The 23240-nt window shown below is 38.9% G+C and overlaps 1 pseudogene; it reads right to left on the reverse strand.

Moving 5' to 3' along the window:
• Positions 1-356: 356 nt before the first annotated feature.
• LOC132133421 (NLR family CARD domain-containing protein 3-like) lies at positions 357-7860 on the reverse strand (annotated as a pseudogene).
• Positions 7861-23240: the final 15380 nt, after the last annotated feature.

Below are 23240 nucleotides of genomic sequence, written 5' to 3' on the forward strand. Positions count from 1 at the left end.
CTGTAGTTAACGTCTATAATTACATTGTTGACCCTCTCCCTATCCCTTAACCCAACCTTAAACTTAACTACAGTATACAACAAAACCTGTCCTAACCTCACTGGTATCCAACATCAATAGCAGAAACAGTGTTTTAAAATACATCAACAAAATAAGTACTTTTTTTTTTTTTTTTTTACATAAGTAGTAGTTAAAGTCGTCTAATATAAAGTGGGACTGAATATACATTGTAATGTTACACATTTGTGTTTAACAACATTTGAAAGTACAACATGCATTTACTATTTCAGTGGTTAAATTCATAAATGATATACCTCAAACACATGAAATATTTTCATAAACACACATATTAAGTAAAAGTCAGTTGTTTGTCTGTTGTGTAATCTTACACAGTGAGAGTGAGGAATCAAAAACCTTAAATCCAGCATAGAGGGGTTCAGTGAATGTGGTGCTGAATGTGTGTAAGTGTGTGAGTGTGTGTGTGTCAGAGATGCTGTAGAAGGACAGAGTGCCGGCCGGCCAGTCCAGATACACTCCTACTCTTTTAGAGGACCGTGGGTGAACAGGAATGTTATTGCTCTCATTGTTGTGCCAGAAAACAAATCCATCAATAGTGCAGAAGAGACACCAGGACTTGTTATTGTATCCAAACTTACCAACAGTCCCTCCTCTGCTGATTGTTTTGTAGGCGACTGCTATACGAGCCCAGCCAGTCCTCTCAACCTCCCAGTAATGGCGTCCAGTCAGACTCTCTCGACACAGAACCTGAGGAATATCTTTAAATCTCTCTGGATGATCAGGATACGGCTGCGGCTGTTCCACATATTTCACCTCTCCGTTCTCAGACAGAATGAGTTGAGTGTTTGCTGTGTCTGAATCCAGTGTGAGATCACAGAAATCTGAACACAAGAAGAGAGGAAAAACAGTTGTATACTTTTGTTTGTTGTCAATAAATGTGAAAGAGTGTGTCAGAGAAAGAACCTACATTTCTGTAGACCTGGTCGGATCCTGAAAGGCTCTCCATGGTCCAAACTACAATGACACACACACACACACACACACACACACACACACACACACACACACACAACCAAATATAAAGACAAATAATTGTTAGTGTCATCAGGACATAGTGCACAGGTTAACAGAAACAAACTATAATGTCTTCATATTTTATATTAAGTCCTAATGATTTGTATTAAGTAACTCTGTAAAATTTAATTATTTTCAACAAACACACATCTCCGTCTTTAAATTCGTATGTTTTTAATTCATTGCCTTTTAAAGTTTTAGTTTTAGCAAACACTTTTGGTCTGTTTTAGATTTATGGAATGGAGCAATTCTGTCCATGTACTTTCACTGTAAAACATTAAAATATATAAAAATAGCATTAAAGAATATGGTACAACTATATTTTGTGAGGTAACATGGATTTAATTAGTACATGAAGATATGAGAACTACCAAAAAATTGTGATTGTCATAAAAAAAATATTACAATTTAAAATAATTGTTTTTAAATGTATTATACTTTAAATTATCATTTATTTCTGTGATGCAAAGCTGAATTTTTAGGATCATTATCACATGATCCTTTAGAAATCATTCTAATATGATGATTCATTATCAAAGTTGGAAACAGTTCTGCTGCTTAATATTTCTTCAGAACATGTGATACTTTTTTAGGATACTTTGATGAATAAAATGTAAAAAAAAAAAAAAAAAAAAAAAAGAAGCTATGTTTTTAAAATATAAATATTTTGTAATAACAATATACACTACTGGTCAGTAATTTGGGGTCAGTAATTTTTTTTCTTTCTTTTTTTTAAATAAAATCAATACTTCTATTCAGCAAGGATGTGTTAAATTGATAAAAAAGTGATAGTAAAGAAAATATATTATTAGATTTTTTTTTTTTTTAAATAAATGCAGTTCTTTTTAACCTTTTATTGATCAAATATATTGGACAGCAGAACTGTTTCCAACGCTCATAATAAATCAGAATATTCTAATATTCTAAATGATCATGTGATAGACTGGATGCCACATGTGACACTGAAGGCTGGAGTAATGACGCTGAAAATTCAGTTTTGCATCACAGGAATAATTTTTTTTTTAAGTATACTCAAATAGAAAACTATTATTTTAAGTTGTAATAAAATTTCACAATATTACTGTTTTTTTCTGTATTTGTGATCAAATAAATGCAGGCTTGATAAGCAGAAGAAACTTCTTTCAAAAACATTAAAAATAGTAATGTTTCCAAACTTTTGGTCTGTACTGTATATATATATATATATATATATATATTATTTTTTTTTTTTCTTGAACCCCACTGTGGCATGGGGACGGGGTTTAGCAAAGTCTGCAGTGGGAGAGAGAATCAGGAGACGAGCGGTGAGTGAGTGGGTTGGACGAAACGATCAACACCTGTTTCTTGTTGCAGTAATTGGCGTGGAGAGAGTATAAAACGCCAGGAGAAACGGGAGCAGTTGAGAGAGATGCTATGTCTGAAATCGCTCACTCATTTCCTCATTCACTACTCCCATTCACTAATAGTATATAGAGTATGGCAGTTGAGTTCACTATATCAGGAAGGAGTGAACAAATAAATAAGTGAACGGATTCGGACAGTGATGTATAGCCTACACTGCGCATGAGACTTGGAGATGTTGCAAAAACATTGCCTCATGTACTTTTATATTACATGTACATAATTTTAGAAAATAATACTAATAGCAATACCCAAAATTACTTTATATTGCAGTTATACATACCTCCGCGTCAGCTTTGTGGTTTCGTCGATGGTATATAATTATTATTTTTTTTGTAATGCTTTTATGTTCATAATCATTAAATGCTTTAAAATAACGTACTGAGAACAAAAATAAACACACATAAACACGTTCATAATTATGTATTTATTATTTTTAGTATCTTGACTCTCGCTCAAGCAGCGTTTTGAGCTCCGATAAGATGGTTGTAGAGCATCCTCAGGCGACCGTTAATTTTACATCAGAATACACTACCTGTTATTAACGAAAAAATAAATGTAAATTATCCACCAAATTATCATAATTTTTGTAAATTAACAACGATGCCACCTCAGTAAATTAGTCAAATATTAAACTGAGTTATTGCCTACATAACATATTTTAATATAAATAATGTAGGAAAAACGTTAAAACAGAAATAATAAAGATGTAAACTTCATCTCTCATTCAAACTCGCTCGCTCCCGCTCTCGCTTCCAGCTCGATGCTACTCCGCATTGGATTGTGGGAAAGAGTGCTTCAGCAAGTGTACATCGGTTGTACACTCAAAATCAGAATGAATTGTGGGTAAAAAGTAGTGGATAAATGTAGGGAATGAAGTAGTTCACTCAGAATTCGAACAGCACTACAAAATGGCTGACACCCCATATAGTGCACTATATAGTGGATAGGGAGCGATTTCGGACACAGCAAGAGCCGGACTGCTGACGTGACCTGAGAACTGGAAGGAGTAACCCGGAAGTGCTATGCATGTGTATATTGTTGAGTTGAGTATATTGTTGTCAAAGTAAAAGTCACCATTTGTTTTACGAAGAATATTTATTTTTAAGTTATAATAAACTCGTCAGCAGTCCAGCCGACCCTTGTCCTCTTCCTTTCCTCACACAAACTCACTACACCCACATACTTGAGTATTTTTAGTGAGCAGTTTGGATCCTTCTGTTTGTCAGAAAGCAGCTGGACTCCTGCTTGTCCTGGGTGATTGTAGCTCAGATCCAGCTCTCTCAGGTGTGAGGGGTTTGAACTCAGAGCTGAAGACAGATAATGACAGCCTTCCTCTGTCACCATACAGCCAGACAACCTACAGACACACAAGGGTGAAGATTACAACATCTGTGAAGCCCTCAACTCTCAAACACCTGAGCAATCATTGCTGATCTCAGTTTAAAATCAACGATTCATATCCTTACTGCCATTCTCATGACATCAAGGTACTGTTTATGCATTAATACACTGAAGTGACACCAGAGATCATGAAATGATAATCAGTCATGATCATGCATCACACAGACAGACACAGAACATTCATTCTAAAGTGAGTGTGAGCCAGGAGGAGTAAAATGCAAGACAACATCTCACAACAGGCTCTTTTAAAATAACTATTTTTAACTTGACACTGCGCACAATGTTAGACTTTGGTTATGCCAAAGAAAATAGTTTGTATTATTATATTAGTGTAATCTGCAGAAAGATTGCAGAAAGATGGGCTTTTTAAGGTGTTTTTCATTGAGTCCGACATTAAGGCAAACCCCTCATACTGGCCTCACCTCCTGTGTCAGCTTGATTTCATAGATGTAACTGGGCAGAAAGAGCAAGGTTTTGGGCAAAAACTGATCTTAAGGATGAACCTGCAGCCTTGACAACAACTTGAAAAATTACAAATGTCTAAAATACCTCAATATCTCCAGCTGACAGTTTTGACTCTTCAGCCCATCAGAGAGTAGTTTCACTCCTGAATCCTGCAGGTCATTGTTACTCAGGTCCAGCTCTCTCAGCACAGAGTTTGAGGATTGTAAAGCTGATGACACAATTTCATAGGATTGACCAGTGAGATTACAGCCAGCAAGACTGAAACGGAACAAAACACAAATTAATAACAAATTACTGATTCTACAATTATAATTTCAGTTATTTATTGTAAAATAAAAAGTTATTTTATGTTTATTTATTGTAAAACAGATCAGCACATTCTAAAAATAAGCAAAACAGAAAGTGCTATTCCATTCAGAAGAGTCTCTTCATTGTGACACGATTAAACACTCACAAAGCTTTTTTGCAGTTGATCACAGCTGGTATCAGTCTTCTTCTGCCCTCATCTGATGTTTTGTATTTCTTGAGATCCAGCTCATCTAGCACCTCCTCTGATATCTGAAGCATGTAGGCGACTGCTGAGCAGTGAGATGGAGAGAGTTGTTTTGTGTGTTTGTCTGATTTCACAAGCTCCTGAATCTCTCTGGACAGAGTCTGATCTTTGACTTCCAGCAGACAGAGGAACATATTGATAGATCTTTCAATGGAGAGCCCTTGTCCATCTTCAATCTTCTCTTTAATGTACTGTGTGGTTCTCCTGACACTCTCTGAGCTGTTCTCTGTGTTTATCAGTAGATCCTGTAAGAGTCTCTGATTAGACTCCAGTGAGATGCCCAGCAGGAACTTCAGGAACAGATCCAAGTTTCCATTTTATCTACTGCACTTTTATGCAAATTATGCATTGGATCAAAGGTCTTCAGGGCTTCCATGGTGCTGTTTAAATAGCAGTAAAACACATAGAAAGCAGCAAGAAAGTCCTGAACGCTCAGATGAATGAAGCAGTAGACTTTCCTCTGATGAATCACTGATTCTTCCTTAAAGATCTCAGTACAAATCCCAAAATACACATCAGTGATGTCTAAGTCGCTCTCTCTCAGGTCCTCCTCATAGAACATCACATTGCCCTTCATCAGCTGCTTGAAAGCCACTTCAGCAAGTTTCGCAATCACTTCTCCGTTTGACTTCAGGAGTTTCTCTGGATCTCCCTTTTCATACTTCTGATTCATCATGTTTATCTGAATCAGCAGGAAGTGGATGTACATTTCAGTCAGAGTTTGAGGGATTTCTGCACTCAGATCATCTTTCAGTAGGTTTTGAATCACAGTGGATGAGATCCAGCAGAAGACAGGGATGTGGCACATTATGTGGAGGCTTCTTGCTCTTCTGATGTGTGAGATGATTCTATTGGCTTGATGCTTATCACTGATTCTTTTCCTGAAATATTCCTCCTTCTGAGGCTCATCAAATCCCTGAATTTCTGTCACACGGTTGATGTATTTGGAGGGGATCTGATTGGAAGCTGCTGGTCTAGAAGTGATCCAGATGAGAGCAGAGGGAAGCAGCTCTCCTTTCATGAGGTTTGACATCAACACACCCACTGATGAAGACTTATTCACATCACAAACTTTCTCATCATCTGAAAACAGTGACATTCTGCTTTCATCCAGACCATCTAGAATAAACACAACTTTACACTCCTCATAAATCTTTGAGTCCAGATCTTGAAGTTCAGGATGGAAGTCCAGCAGAAGTCTGTGAAGACTGTACTGATGATCTTGAATCAAGTTCAGCTCTCGAAATGGAAACACAAACATGAAATCCACATCCTGATTGGCTTCTCCCTCTGCCCAGTCTAGAATGAACTTCTGCACAGAGACAGTTTTTCCAATTCCAGCGATGCCTTTAGTAAGAACAGTCTTGATTTTGTCCTTTTCATCATATCCTGGTGTAGATAAGGCTTTGAAGATGTCATTACAGTTTATTGGATTGTGTTGTGAGTGTTGTGTTCTGGATGATTTCTCCATCTGTAAAACCTCATGTTCTTCATTCACTCCTTCTATTTCTCCTTCTGTGATGTAGAGCTGTGTGTAGATCCTGTTCAAGAGGGTTTCATTCTCTTGTAGTTTGTTTCCCTCAAATAAACAGCCAAACTTTTTTATCATGCTGGTTTTATGCTGGTCTTTGAATCTCTGCAGGACTGCTTCAGGTCTTCCCTGCCTGATGTGTGTCTGATCATAGGATGCGATTGTGTTATCTTTCTCCACAATGCTTAAATTGAAATAAAGGACAGCAAAAAATGGCAATGATTACAATGACTGTTGAACATTTTAGTTTGGATTGTATATGTTGCATATTTTGGAGAACATTTAGTGTTTATGTTTATACAAAATGTGGTGCAGAGATCACTGTTCCAACACTGAATGTAATGGGAAAATACATGGATCTTCTACCATTCATAGACACTGCTGGGTTCAGGAGATTTTGATCTCTTTTTCCTGTTGAGTCTTACAAAAGATAAACAAGTTTGTATATTATACTCTCTCTCTCTCTCTCTCTCTCTCTCTCTCTCTCTCTCTCTCTCTCTCTCACACACACACACACACACACACACACACACACACACACACACACACACACACACACACACACACACACACACACACAAACTCTCTCTATCTCTCTCTCTCTCTCTCTCTCTCTCTCTCTCTCTCTCTCACACACACACAGTATTATTGTATATTAAGGTATTGTATTTCTACTTTTCTGCTTTTCACATTTTCTACTGTTTGATATGTCAGACAAACATTTTCTACTAAATAACTTTTTTCCTTTATTATACATTCAGGCAGTGATTAAAAGCTATTCGAATTATTGTTTTAATTACTTATTAAAGGATATTTACATACATTTTGTATAAAACAAGAATAACTTTGTGAATTATACAAGGTAAATTTTCTATATGCAAACAATAATGGCAACAAATTTATAATGGGCTTTTCATTTAGTATAGACAAACTTAAAAAGACAAAGATGCTGGCCAATGCAGACAATCACCAGATTGCAGTTTGTCACTTATCAGAAATTACACAACCCATCAAATACAGACTAAAACATGACAACAGACGCCAGCACTGGTAACACATTGATCTGACAAAACCCAATAAATATGTCTTTTAGCACTGGTCAGCATCTGTTCATATAGTGTGAATAAGCCTAAAGAAATCAAACCCATGAGTGAGAGTAGTGCTCTACTGTTTGAACTACAAAGATATAAAACACCCTGATATAATGTTACAAAACTGCTAATGTCATACCTGGAGTCACTGGAGGTCTCTGTTGTATCACTGATGTCAGGAGGCAGATTGTGTATGGATTTATCAGACAAAGATGTACAGCTTGATCTTGGAGGAGATCTCATTTCAGACATAGTGTCTTCATTCTCTCTTTTCTCATGGAAGCTCATTTTTGAAGCACTGCCTTCCTACTCTTGTGTCTCAAAAAGTATGACTGCAGACCTTTGTGGAAACACAACAATAGAAAACATATTATAGACAGATAAACAATTAATTACAGCAGCTTTGCATGTTCACCTCTGAAGTGAAGTCTTGTGTATAATGATTTTGTACTGCACAATGACAAATATTTTGAGCTTTTACTCCATTCAACTCAATTCAGTGTGTTCTGAGACTGCACACAGACAAAGATTACTAAAAACCCCTCACTACTGATCAACTTAAACTCAAAACTAACTCAAGATCAGCATGTGTGAGGAACTTTACCATACAGCATTTGCAGTGTTAATCCATGGAGAATATGTATTCATTTTTTTTATATTAGTACAAATATATATAAATATTTAGTTTATTTAGTATATTATTATGGTAGATATACATTATTAGATTATATGCAGTACATATATATTAGTGGATTATATAATTTTTTTTTATAATAAAATTTATAATTTTTTTATATAAATTTGTGACTTTAAATATAAAATTTGACTAAAATAGCATTACAAAGGATTCACTCAAGATGCATATCAATATTTAAAGGGGTCAGGACATACATTTTATTTTACCATACGGTCACTGTATAATAAAAATGGTATTGAACTGTAAAGTAATGTTTGTCAGTACATTGCAGAGATATTAAGTTGTTTTCCATGTTTTATTATACTAATGTACATAATCATTTCTCACTGTTGATTCAGATATTAATATTAGCTACAGCACAAGTGAAAAAAAATGTACACAGTAGTTTTACTAATAATGTGGTTCTTCTGATACAATAGAAGTGCAGAACTCAGCACTACTTTTGTACTGTAAGCTAAAACAAATGTAAAATAGTAATAATAATAATAAAACAAAATGCAGTTATTTAAAATTTACATCATAACATTCAACAATCATCTCATATTGTGCCATTTGTGCAAGAGAATCAACAATCATTCGTTCACTGATATTGTTTCTAGTCTTTTTAATGTTTTAAAACAATTTACAATTGGCAGTAAAATATCTTAAAACTCACAATAACTTACCCACTCACCCTTACTATCTTACTAATGTTTGTATAATTTACCTGTATGATTACATAAGAATATGTTCAGCACTTACCACAATATGCTGCCACTTAAGTGTCCAGGCATAGACTGAAACCCTCAGAATGTTATCCTTTCTGTTACTTTCATTTACTCAGCTGGTCAAGGTGACTCTTGATTGCGTCTTGTCTTCTTCTCCCTCTAGTGGTGCAGAGCATCATCACAACCTCAGCTGGGCCGGGCCTCAAAGAAGTTCTGTTACTCTATTTCCCTCCTATATACAAATATCCAAATTTATTACATATTTATTTATAGCTGTTGATTTAAATCTGAACGTTCTAGAATCAAAGCAGATATTTAGAAAAACTAAATGATGAGACCTCTTTGACCTGTAAAGTGCCCAAAAAGTGTGTTTTCAGTTGGATTGATACAGTATACACACTGCATCACATTATATTCAGGTGAAGCTTATAGCTGTTTACATATTTATGTATTTTTTTTTACATTAAAAGGAATAGTTTACACAAAAATGACAATTCTTCATTTAATAAGAAACTCGTTTAATTAGGTAGCTGCTCAAGCAGTTGTAAATCCTTTTTTTTTTTCAAAGTGGGATGTTTATCTCATGTAATATACTGTATTTTCTGCAATAAAGGATATTAACTAATTCCCTGCATATACACTCTCCAGTCAAACACAGTATCATCAAAACTAACATGAATCTTGTATTTCGGGGGAGAATGATTCAGTGTTTCAATATGATCATGATGTTTAGGTGTAATATATGATACCTGTCAAACTGAACAGACTGCATTCAGTCACTTTTGCTGTCAGACCGCCTGGTTCTGGATTTGAGATAACAGTTTTTGTATTTTTGATAAAATTTTAATTGGTATTATTTGGGTAATTTCATCTTCATAAACAAAATATAGAAATTCTTATACATTGCTATGATAACCATCATTATCTTTTTGTAAAGTATCATGCGTAAGGTACAGAGAAGCTTCTGGTAATCAACATATTAAGAAAAGTGATGAGTCATGAGATATTAGTGAGAAAACCACAAATACAACACCCTTCAGTCTCGATATAATAGAACAATTTTGCAACATCATTAAATAAATCAGGGAAATGAATTATTTTTTTATAGTCCTTTAAACAGAGGATGAATGAGAAAAGTGAGATTCTGCATGAATACTTTAATATCTACAGATTTTTGCACTTATCTTTTAAAGCAAAAAGTTAACATCTAATGTTTTGCAATACTTAGATTCTTATTAAAATTATATTTAAAACATGTAATTTCTTTGGCAAATACAGACAGGAAGAGCAACCCTGCTGAACATGTGCATTACCTGCATTTATTTTTATTACAATTATATAAACAAATAAGTAATAATGTTTTCTGAATTTAAATCCTGTTTGTTTCCTTTCTTTACATTCAATTAAAATTCACAAATTTACAAAACAATAAATTTTAATTCTGAATGGTGAACATTCCAGTCTGATACTTAACTTTTGTGTGTTGAAATAATGTTATGACCTCATCTACTGTAAAAATGGTAATCCCTTAATGTATTTATTCTAGTATCATGGTTCTCTACAAATGAACAGTACATTGTGAAAAGTGCTCATCAAAATGAATTGAACTGAATCCAAATGACCATTATTTAAAAAGGACACTGAAGGTACATGATCTGTATTGTGTCAGACTGTGCTCTGTCAATAGAAAAGGGTTGCTCATTATAAAATTTACAGTAAACACCCTGCAGATTTACATTAAACACTGCAGATTTACAGTGAACACACTGTAAATACGGAACATACATCTGGAGAAACTGGTTCATTCACTGTTCCCTCAGATCCAGGTCTGATAAGAATAACTTAATAAACTTGCTTGTGAAGGCAACCCAGCACTCAACATACAGTCAGGATTAAACAGTAACAGCAAAATAACATCAAAATGATTGAAATGACTGCAGTACATATATGCTATATATGTGTAAGATGTAATGAGGAAGAGATAAAGAAACAGCATGAATGACATACAACACAAATGTATGTTTATTCTCTTAAATACGCTCTCTTATAAATCACAAACATCACTTCTGTTACATTTGGTTGCATTTCTGATTACACTGTTGACCCTATCCCTATGCCTTAAAGGGTTAGTCCGCCCAAAAATGAAAATGACCCTATGTTTTACTTCCCCTCAAGCCATCCTAGATGTATATAACTTTCTTCTTTCAGACGAATACAATCAGAGTTATATATATATATATATATATATATATGTGTGTGTGGGCTTTTGCACTTAAATAGCTATTTTATTTTATACACAAGGAGAAAAAAAAGCACAAGCAATTAAGTGGATCTTTATCAAGTTTTGTGCATTTTGGTGGCATCTACTGTAGGGAGTGGACGGCAAATCCCTAGGCCTACAGTTATGGTTGAACCCTAGAGCGCTCCCACAGCCAGTCATGCTTTCATGTTCAAACTGGCCAAGTGGCCAGGTGGATCAAAATCACTTGAATAGAGATCTGAGGTCATGTATCAAATACACGTTTATGCATAGAATACGTGTTGTTTGCATGTCCATTCCATGTAAATTATGCGTTGATTTTTCACGTGCAAACAACATGTATTCCATGTGTAAACAATACACAAACAATGTGTATTTGATGTGTTGTTTACATGTTACAATTTGCGTGTTTTTGACCTTCATGGCTTTCCATACTGATTGCACACACATACACATCAACAGATTCATCTCACATTGCCAATGTGATGTTTCAGGGTTATAATGATACAGCTGTGTTGGATGCTTCTGTTTTGCAGACTGTAATTTAGTTTTTATCTGTTATATCTTATATGGCATACCATGTTACATTTTAAGAATGGTTTGTGTTTTGGACAGTTCACTACCCTGAAAGCGCATACCATCATACATCATTTACATCCATTTAGATCTGTAAGATGTATTTTTTACTGTTTACAATATGTCAAGATGTTTCTTATCAGATGTTAAATAGATGTTTAGAAAATGTCTTGTAAACCTTTTTTGTCAAGACATTAATGATGTTTCTACAGATTCTTCCCAGATCAAGAAGTGGTGCTGGGAACCGAAATGATCTGGCTCTTTTTGCTGAACTGAGCCAAAAAATCTTGATCCATAAAAAGAGTTGGAATTCCCATCACCATTTGAAACTGAATTCGGTTCAGTTGTTTATTATGTGCTTCATAAATGAGAATAGTATAAGATTAAATTGAAACAATAGATTTGACTTTTTTTTTTTTTTTTTGCAATCAAATGTTCTACTTCCCACATGAAATGAAAGCTTTACATTTTAAAATACCAGTGTTTTTCTTTTTTCCAAGTTTCTAGTGAGCAGATGCTCAATTAAGTTATATAGCCCTTGGGAAAATGTGCTTAATTGTGATGAATTTTATTTAAATGTATGTTTTATTTTTTAAGGTATATGTTTGTATTAAATAAACAAAAGACCACTTAAATTTACTCAAAGAGTATACTATGTTTTGAAATTCTGAAACTACATAGATGTACTTAAGTTGGTCAGAATCATTTTAAAGAGCAGCCAATTGCCTTTAATTATGACATTTAAACTATAATAACCTTTAATTTTACTGTAAATCATATGTCAGATTTATTCTTTTTCAAAGGAATCATAGACACACTCTTGGACAGCTAAGATTCTCCAAATTGTACTGAAGCGCTTCGCAATGAAATGTCTCTGTGTCATGCTGAACATTCACTTCTAGATGAAGACATTCTCAGTCTTTTGTGAGGTCTCTCTAAAGTTAACTTGGGCTTCATACCTTTAAAATGTAAATTAAGATAGTGATATAACCGATAGAGCAGAATAACCGTCTTTTAAAAAAATGCTGGACTAGTAGAGTATCTGTAGCACTTCATTTAATTGTACACTGTTACATAATTATCCTTTCTGGATCATGTTACATTTCATTGCAAGGCATGTAATGCTATTTGATACCTGTATTTTAATTATGAAACAGTTGTTTTGTGTGAGTCTTAGTAGATTTTACCTCAATTCCTTTAGTTAAGATTTGTCAATTTTTATTTAATCGGCACAAATCTTTAATGAAGCCTTCAATACCACTGAATGTAGTAATATTAGACCTAAAAACAATCTAGTTTACACACTATTCAGTTATTACAGACAGATGAATGAGTTTCAGATAAATACTTTAGTTTATTGTTCAGTCTCAAAGCTGCACTGATGGATATAGTGAAATTATTAATAAATATCCAGCAGATAATAGAGAATCATCAGTTAAGTCAACTTTGCATTTGGTGATTTTGACAATGTATATAATTTCAAAGCAACTTTCCAAAAAAAAAAAAAATATATTATAATAAAAATAACCCTGAAATACAACAACACTATATTATTTATTAATAATTTAATGCTTTAATTTTTCTATTATACTCACTTTTTCATTTTTACTTGACATTCACATGAACTAAGAGGTGTATTTAAACCAAATGAAACTCATGGAAAGAGAAGGAGAGAGAGTGAGAATACAGTAGAGTAAACAATTTACACTGATAACAAATATGTGGTTAAAATTAGCAAAAAGCACATATTTCCTATATCTAAGAGTCAGGGAGTGAAACAGTATTTTTTTTTTTTTACAGTGTTTTATGCTGCAATAAATTAAGACAAATGAATGATCATTAAAAAAATTTAAACCACTTAGTCAGCAGTGTCATATTTCAGTGTCATTGTTATATATAAATGGAAGTTTTCAGGGCAGAATAATTTGATTTGTAGTCATTCAATTTTGTAGTCAATTGTCAGAGAAGCTTTGGAGAAAGATTTCTGTTCTCTGTAAAGAAACAATATACTGTGAAAAGTGCTAATCAAATTAATTCAATTGAACAGAATCAAAATTACAGTATTAATTAATGACACAATATGTGAAAGTGATGATCTGTATTATTTCAGACTGGACTCTGTGGATTGAAAGGGACAAGATTCTCTAATATTTACAGTAAACTCCCTGCAGATTTACATTAAACATTGCAGATTTACAGTGAACACACTGCAGGAATAGATCGTACATCTGGAGAAACCGGTACATTCACTTTTGTCTTATATATTCAAATCTGAGAAGACAGAAAGATATCAGTGACTCTGAAGTTCAAAATACCACACATTACAAATTAGTCAAAAAATTCTGTCAGGCAGACAGAATGTGTTCAGAAAGAGGGAGATACAACATTTGTACAACACAAATGTATGTTGCTCTCTTAAATATGCTCTCTTACTAATTTCTGTAGTTACGTCTATAATTAAACTGTTGACCCTCTTCCTATTCCTATTTTTTTTGTAAAAATGTAACATGTCACGATGTGGGGTTAGTCTAGAGCACAGCCTGTGGACAGCCGCTGTAGAAAACACAATTTCTAGGGAAGTCGTGGCCTAATGGTTAGAGAGTGTGCAAATTGGCCTGTAAGTACAAAGAGTTTTGGTTGTTTTTGTGTCTGAGTGAGAAAAGAATTCATGAAATTTAAGAGATGTAGTCATTGAATGCATTTTGTGCCAAAGCAATGATAATTGATCCTCAATTTAGCCCACATAGACTTCTGTTGTGCTCACTGTGTGAAGAGTTTTGCAAAATTGACCTAAGTAATGAGAAATGTGTCTTAGCGCCTGTAAAAAACTGTAATACAGAGTCAAAGGGAAGGAAAGGATGTGGTAGAAAAAATGTTTACAAGCAACAGGGATAACCGCACCCTGGAAAGGATTGTGAAACAAAACCCATTCAAAAATTAGGGGGAGATTCACAAAGAGTGGACTGCAGCTGGAGTCAGTGCTTCAAGAGCCACTACGCACAGACGTAGACAAGACATGGGTTTCTGCTGTCGCATTCCTGGTGTCAAGCCACTCTTGAACAACAGACAGCGTCAGAAGCGTCTCGCCTGGGCTAAAGACAAAAAGGACTGGACTGCTGCTGAGTGGTCCAAAGTTATGATCTCTGATGAAAGTAAATTTTGCATTTCCTTTGGAAATCAGGGTCCCAAAGTCTGGAGGAAGAGAGGAGAGGCACACAATCCATGTTGCTTGAGGTCCAGTGTAAAGTTTCCACAGTCAGTGATGGTTTGGGGTGCCATGTCATCTGCTGGTGTTGGTCCACTGTGTTTTCTGAGGTCCAAGGTCAACACAGCTGTATACCAGGAAGTTTTAGAGCACTTCATGCTTCCTGCTGCTGACCAACTTCATGGAGATGCAGATTTCATTTTCCAACAGGACTTGGCACCTGCACACAGTTCCAAAGCTTCCAGTACCTGGTTTAAGGACCATGGTATCCCTGTTCTTAATTGGCCAGCAAGCTTGTCTGACCTTAACCCTATTGCAAATCTATGGGGTATTGTTAAGAGGAAAATGCGATATGTCAGACCCAACAATGCAGAAGAGCTGAAGGCCACTATCAGAGCAACCTGGGCTCTCATAACACCTGAGCAGTGCCACAGATTGATCGACTCCATGCCACGTCACATTGCTGCAGTAATTCAGGCAAAAGGAGCCCCAACTAAGTATTGAGTGCTGTACATGCTCATACTTTTCATGTTCATACTTTTCAGTTGGCCAAGATTTCTAAAAATCTTTTCTTTGTATTAGTCTTAAGTTATATTCTAATTTTCTGAATACTGAATTTGGGATTTTCCTTAGTTGTCAATTATAATCATCAAAAGTAAAATAAATAAAGATTTGAAATATATCAGTCTGTGTGTAATGAATGAATATAATATACAAGATACAAGTTTCACTTTTTGAATGGAATTAGTGAAACAAATCAACTTTTTGATGATATTCTAATTATATGACCAGCACCTGTATATAGTCGTGGCCAAAAGTTTTGAGAATTACATAAATATTGGAAATTGGAAATTTTGCTGCTTAAGTTTTTATAATAGCAATTTGCATATACTCCAGAATGTTATGAAGAGTGATCAGATGAATTGCATAGTCCTACTTTGCCATGAAAATTAACTTAATCCCAAAAAAACCTTTCCACTGCATTTCATTGCTGTCATTAAAGGACCTGCTGAGATCATTTCAGTAATCGTCTTGTTAACTCAGGTGAGAATGTTGACGAGCACAAGGCTGGAGATCATTTTGTCAGGCTGATTGGGTTAGAATGGCAGACTTGACATGTTAAAAGGAGGGTGATGCTTGAAATCATTGTTCTTCCATTGTTAACCATGGTGACCTGCAAAGAAACGCGTGCAGCCATCATTGCGTTGCATAAAATTGGCTTCACAGGCAAGGATATTGTGGCTACTAAGATTGCACCTAAATCAACAATTTATAGGATCATCAAAAACTTCTAGGAAAGAGGTTCAATTCTTGTAAAGAAGGCTTCAGGGCGTCCAAGAAAGTCCAGTAAGCGCCACGATCGTCTCCTAAAGAGGATTGAGCTGCGGGCTTGCTCAGGAATGGCAGCAGGCAGGTGTGAGCGCATCTGCACGCACAGAGAGGCCAAGACTTTTGGAAGATGGCCTGGTGTCAAGAAGGGCAGCAAAGAAGCCACTTCTCTCCAAAAAAAACATCAGGGACAGATTGATCTTCTGCAGAAAGTATAGTGAATGGACTGCTGAGGACTGTTCATCAAACAACCGCAGTAAGAATATTTCATCAAGCACGGTGAGTAATGGCTTCTCCCGTCATTGTTACTTGCACCTCTTGCCACATGTACAGTTTATCTATCTCTGTCGCTGATGAGGGATTCACATGTGATAAATGCAGGGAAATAGTTAGGCTGACAGAGAAGATTTCAGAATTAGAGACACGCATCCAAACTTTAATTGAGGACAGTAAGAATGTTAGGGCTCTAGATACGGCTTTGGATGCGTCTAGCTCAGGGATTCCTGTACATTGTTCGGTTCCGGAAACAGAGCCCCAGCAGCAGGGCAACTGGGTGACGGTGAGGCAGCGTAGTCGGGGGTCAAAACACCGCTCTTCTGTTCCAATCAAAACATTAAACAGGTTCTCCCCACTCAGTGATGCACCCACTGAGAAACCTGATGAAAGTGCTCTAATTATTGGTGATTCTATTGTACGGAACGTGAATATAGAGACACCAGCCACCATAGTCAAATGTTTACCAGGAGCCAGAGAGCCTGACATCTTGGCAAATTTAAAAGTGCTGGCTAATGCTAAACGTAAATACAGTAAGATTGTTATTCATGCCGGCGCTAATGATGTTCGACTTCGCCAGTCGGAGATCACTAAAAATAACATTAAAGAGGTGTGTGAACTTGCAAGCACGATGTCAGACACTGTAATATGCTCTGGTCCCCTCCCTGCTTACCGTGGTGATGAGATTCATAGCAGATTGTCATCACTCAATGGCTGGATGTCTAAGTGGTGCCCACAGAATAACAGGTTTCATAGACAATTGGACGAGCTTTTGGGGCAGACCTGACCTGTTTAAAAGAGATGGTCTTCATCCCTCCTGGGGTGGCGCCACTCTTCTCTCTAGAAATATGGCAAATAGTCTTAGTGTTTATACTTGACTAACTGGGGCCCAGGTCAGGAAGCAGACAGACTGGCTAAACCGACCGTCTGCTAGCTGCCTCCCGTCACAGAGGTCATTAATTCTCAGCACATAGAGACTCTTTCACCTAGATATCACACTATAGAGACTGTGTCTGTTCCCCGAACTAGAAAATACAAAAAACGTCCAAACCAAGTTAAGATTAACAATTTAATTGAGGTTCAACAAATAAAAAAACAGAAGCAATATGGATAAACAAATGATAAAGCTTGGCTTATTGAATATCAGATCCCTTTCTACAAAAACACTTTTTGTAAATAATATGATCACTGATCATAATATAGATGTGCTCTGTTTGACAGAAACCTGGCTAAAACCTGATGATTACATTATTTTAAATGAGTCCACCCCCCAAGATTACTGTTATAAACATGAGCCACGTCTAAAAGGCAAAGGTGGAGGTGTTGCTTCAATTTATAACAACGTTTTCAGGATTTCTCAGAGGACAGGCTACAAGTATAACTCGTTTGAAGTAATGGTACTTCATATAACATTATCCAAAGAAACAAATGTTAATGATAAATCCCCTGTTATGTTTGTACTGGCTACTGTATACAGGCCACCAGGGCACCATACAGACTTTATTAAAGAGTTTGGTGATTTTACATCCGAGTTAGTTCTGGCTGCAGATAAAGTTTTAATAGTTGGTGATTTTAATATCCATGTTGATAATGAAAACGATGCATTGGGATCAGCATTTATAGACATTCTGAACTCTATTGGTGTTAGACAACACGTTTCAGGACCTACTCATTGTCGAAATCATACTCTAGATTTAATACTGTCACATGGAATTGATGTTGATGGTGTTGAAATTATTCAGCCAAGTGATGATATCTCAGATCATTATTTAGTTCTTTGCAAAATTCATATAGCCAAAATTGTAAATTCTACTTCTTGTTACAAGTATGGAAGAACCATCACTTCTAACACAAAAGACTGCTTTTTAAGTTATCTTCCTGATGTATCCAAATTCCTTAGCATATCCAAAACCTCAGAACAACTTGATGATGTAACAGAAACTATGGACTCTCTCTTTTCTAGCACTTTAATTAAAGTTGCTCCTTTACGCTTAAGGAAGGTTAAGGAAAACAGTTTGACACCATGGTATAATGAGCATACTCGCACCCTAAAGAGAGCAGCCCGAAAAATGGAGCGCAGCTGGAGGAAAACAAAACTAGAAGTATTTCGTATTGCTTGGCGGGAAAGTAACATATCCTACAGAAAAGCATTAAAAACTGCTAGATCCGATTACTTTTCTTCTCTTTTAGAAGAAAACAAAAATAACCCCAGGTATTTATTCAATACAGTGGCTAAATTAACGAAAAATAAAGCCTCAACAAGTGTTGACATTTCCCAACACCACAGCAGTAATGACTTTATGAGCTACTTTACTTCTAAAATCGATACTATTAGAGATAAAATTGCAACCATTCAGCCGTCAGCTACAGTATCACATCAGACAGTGCACTATAGACCCCCTGAGGAACAGTTCACACTCATTCTCTACCATAGGAGAGGAAGAATTGTATAAACTTGTTAAATCATCTAAACCAACAACATGTATGTTAGACCCTATACTGTCGGGTCTCGGGGCTAATCACCTGTCTTTTTGGTGTGGGTGTGTGTGTTGGGATGGTGACAGCTCACCACGTCTGCCTGTTTGTGTTTTCCCCGCCTCCCTTGTTCCCCGTTGTTAACCATAATTGCTCGCCACCTGTTCTCTATGTCCTTCTAATTTTTTCCCCTTTATTATTCCCTGTGTTTCTCTGTCTATTGTCAGACTGTTGTTATTCGTTCCAATAGCTCCGATCATCTAGCAGTTCTTTGTACTCACCCTGTCGTGTCTTGTCCTCAGGCTCCAGTGTGTTTGGCTTATTTCTCTGCTCTAGTTCTTACAAGCCCAGAGCTCCTAGTAGCTTCAGCTGTTCATCCTGTCACTACGAGTGAATCCTGTGAAACGTGACTCATCTGCTGTTCATCCTGTCACTACGAGTGAATCCTATGAAACGTGACTCATCTGCTGTTCATCCTGTCACTGCGAGTGAAACCTGTGGAGCGTGACTCTTTCTTCTCTGTCTCCGCTTTGTGAATAAAGCCTTGAGTTTACCCGCACCTGAATCCAGCCTGCTTTCTCCTGACAGAACAGTCTGACCATATTATGGATTCAGCGGGATCTGGTCCGCTTCGCGCGGCTCTCGCTCAACAGGGAGTGTTGATCGGGCAGCATGCCACTCAGCTCAACACCACCGCGCTGGATGTGGAAGTTCTCAGTGCCCGAGTCTCCGAACTCCTCACACGGGTGGACGATCTTCAGCAAGAGGCAACGAGCCGGGGTCCCGTTCCTCACACCGGTATGTCACACGAGTCCGAACCCCATGCCAACAATCCACCGGTCTACGATGGCGATCCTAACGCCTGTCAAGCGTTTCTCTCCCAATGCTCGCTGGTGTTTTCTCTGCAGCCCCGGCGTTACGCTAATGAAGAGACCAAGGTGGCTTACGTCCTTACACTCCTCTCGGGCCGTGCCCGCGAATGGGGTATCGCCGTTTGGAGATCGCGGGCTCCCTGTTGTGCCACTTTCGCGGTTTTCAGTCAAGAGATGGCCAAATTGTTTGATCGCTCTGCTCAGGGTGACGAGGCGGCGGCCCAGTTATCACGACTGTCTCAGGGGAGGAGCTCCGTGACTGACTATGCTATCCAGTTCCAGACTTTAGCTGCGGCATGCGGCTGGAATGAGAGCGCGCTGCGCGCTCGTTTTCTTGAGGGGTTGGATTTCGCCATTTCGGATGAGCTCGCGGCCATAGAGCTCCCGCGGGAATTGGATTGGCTCATTAGTCTCGCGCTCCGCATTGAGGGTCGTCTCAGCCGGCGCCGCAAACAACGGCAAACACCCGCCCCGTGGCACCACCTAGAGTTCTCTTCAGCCAGTTTAGCCAGCCGACAGCCCTCGGAGGAGGAGCCCATGCAGTTGGGTCGTCTACGGCTTACACCACGGCAGAAGCAGGAGCGTCTGTTGTCGGGGGCGTGTCTATACTGCGACAAGGGAGGCGGGGAAAACACAAACAGGCAGACGTGGTGAGCTGTCACCATCCCAACACACACACCCACACCAAAAAGACAGGTGATTAGCCCCGAGACCCGACAGTACCCCCCCTCCCAGGAGCGTCACCTGGCGCTCTAGGAAGGGGCCTACCTCGATGCCGCCGGAAGTCCTCAATCAACGAACGGTCCAGAATGTCCCGGGACGGCACCCAACACCTCTCCTCTGGACCATACCCCTCCCAGTCCACAAGATACTGAAACCCCCTGCCGCGGCGCCGCTCTTCTTTGCCAGATTCAGTTTCACCCTCTCGTACCGGCCGGGATCAAAGAACACCAAGCCTGATGCCCTCTCTCGCCTGTTCGGTGCTCCGGGGGGGGGAGTTTGCGGCCGAGGCCATCCTTCCTGAGGGGGTGGTGGTCGGGGCTCTTTCGTGGGGTATCGAGCAGCGAGTTGAGGAGGCCGGTCGAGGGGTGCAGGTGCCGGGAGAGTGTCCGGCGGGCAGGTTGCTGGTGCCGGCTGCCCTGCGCTCTGAGGTCCTTGAGTGGGGTCACTCATCCAGGTTAGTCTGCCATCCAGGTATTCGGAGAACGTTGTCTGCCATCCGACAGCGTTTTTGGTGGCCTACTATGGCCGCAGATGTTAGACAGTTTGTGTTGGCCTGCCCCACATGTGCCCAAAGTAAGCCTGTCAATCGCCCTCCTGATGGTCTACTGCATCCTCTCCCTATCCCTTCCCGTCCTTGGTCACACATTGCCCTTGATTTCGTCTCTGGGCTTCCTCCGTCGAAGGGAAACACTGTAATTCTCACGGTGGTGGATCGCTTTTCCAAAGCGGTTCATTTTATTCCCCTGCCCAAGCTACCCTCCGCCCGGGAGACCGCCCAACTGGTGGTGGATCACGTCTTCCGTCTCCACGGGTTACCGGTGGATGTGGTTTCTGATAGGGGTCCCCAGTTCGTCTCCCGGTTCTGGAGGGAATTTTGTAGACAGATTGGGGCCTCTGCTAGTCTGTCATCTGGTTTTCATCCTCAGACCAATGGGCAGTGTGAGCGGGCCAACCAGGATCTAGGAAGAATGCTCCGCTGTCTAGCATCCAACAATCCGAGTTCCTGGTGTCAGCAGCTCTCCTGGGCAGAATACGCCCATAACACCCTTCCTGCGGCCGCGTCAGGTATGTCCCCTTTTGAGTGTGCTGTTGGTTATAATCCACCTCTGTTCCCATCACAGGAACCCGACGCAGCGGTTCCATCCGCCCTGGCTTTCGTCCAGCGCTGCCGTCGCACCTGGGAGAGAGTCAGGAGGATTTTGGTCCAAGCCTCTGACAGAACCAAGGCTGCAGCTGATCGTCGCCGGTCCTCTCCTCCTACCTATGTGTGTGGTCAACGGGTTTGGCTCTCTACCAAGGATCTGCCTCTCCGGACGCCTTCTCGTAAGCTGGCACCCAGATTCATTGGGCCTTTCCGCATCACCAAGGTGGTTAGTCCGGTGGCGATCAGGCTCAAGCTCCCTCCTACTCTTGGTCGGGTTCACCCGGTGTTTCATGTTTCCAGGGTCAAGCCTGTGTTCTCTTCCCCCCTTAATCCTGCTTGCAGTCGCCCCACCCCCCCACCCCCTCGTCTTGTGGATGGATCTCCTACCTATACGGTTAAGAGGTTACTCGATGAGCGGCGCCGCGGCAGGGGGTTTCAGTATCTTGTGGACTGGGAGGGGTATGGTCCAGAGGAGAGGTGTTGGGTGCCGTCCCGGGACATTCTGGACCGTTCGTTGATTGAGGACTTCCGGCGGCATCGAGGTAGGCCCCTTCCTAGAGCGCCAGGTGACGCTCCTGGGAGGGGGGGTACTGTCGGGTCTCCGGGCTAATCACCTGTCTTTTTGGTGTGGGTGTGTGTGTTGGGATGGTGACAGCTCACCACGTCTGCCTGTTTGTGTTTTCCCCGCCTCCCTTGTTCCCCGTTGTTAACCATAATTGCTCGCCACCTGTTCTCTATGTCCTTCTAATTTTTTCCCCTTTATTATTCCCTGTGTTTCTCTGTCTATTGTCAGACTGTTGTTATTCGTTCCAATAGCTCCGATCATCTAGCAGTTCTTTGTACTCACCCTGTCGTGTCTTGTCCTCAGGCTCCAGTGTGTTTGGCTTATTTTTCTGCTCTAGTTCTTACAAGCCCAGAGCTCCTAGTAGCTTCAGCTGTTCATCCTGTCACTACGAGTGAATCCTGTGAAACGTGACTCATCTGCTGTTCATCCTGTCACTACGAGTGAATCCTATGAAACGTGACTCATCTGCTGTTCATCCTGTCACTGCGAGTGAAACCTGTGGAGCGTGACTCTTTCTTCTCTGTCTCCGCTTTGTGAATAAAGCCTTGAGTTTACCCGCACCTGAATCCAGCCTGCTTTCTCCTGACACTATACCATCTAAGCTCCTAAAAGAGGTGCTTCCAGAAGTCATAGATCCTCTTCTGACTATTATTAATTCCTCATTGTCATTAGGATATGTCCCCAAAACCTTCAAACTGGCTGTTATTAAGCCTCTCAAAACACACCAATTTGAAAAACTAATGGAATGCATAGTCGATATAAAAAACTGGATGACGAGTAATGTCTTACTGCTAAATTCTGAAAAAACAGAGGTGTTAATTATAGGACCTAAAAACTCTGCTTGTAATAAACTTGAACACTGTCTACGACTTGATGG

Source organism: Carassius carassius, chromosome 50 (assembly GCF_963082965.1).
Source record: "Carassius carassius chromosome 50, fCarCar2.1, whole genome shotgun sequence".
NCBI lineage: Eukaryota > Metazoa > Chordata > Actinopteri > Cypriniformes > Cyprinidae > Carassius > Carassius carassius.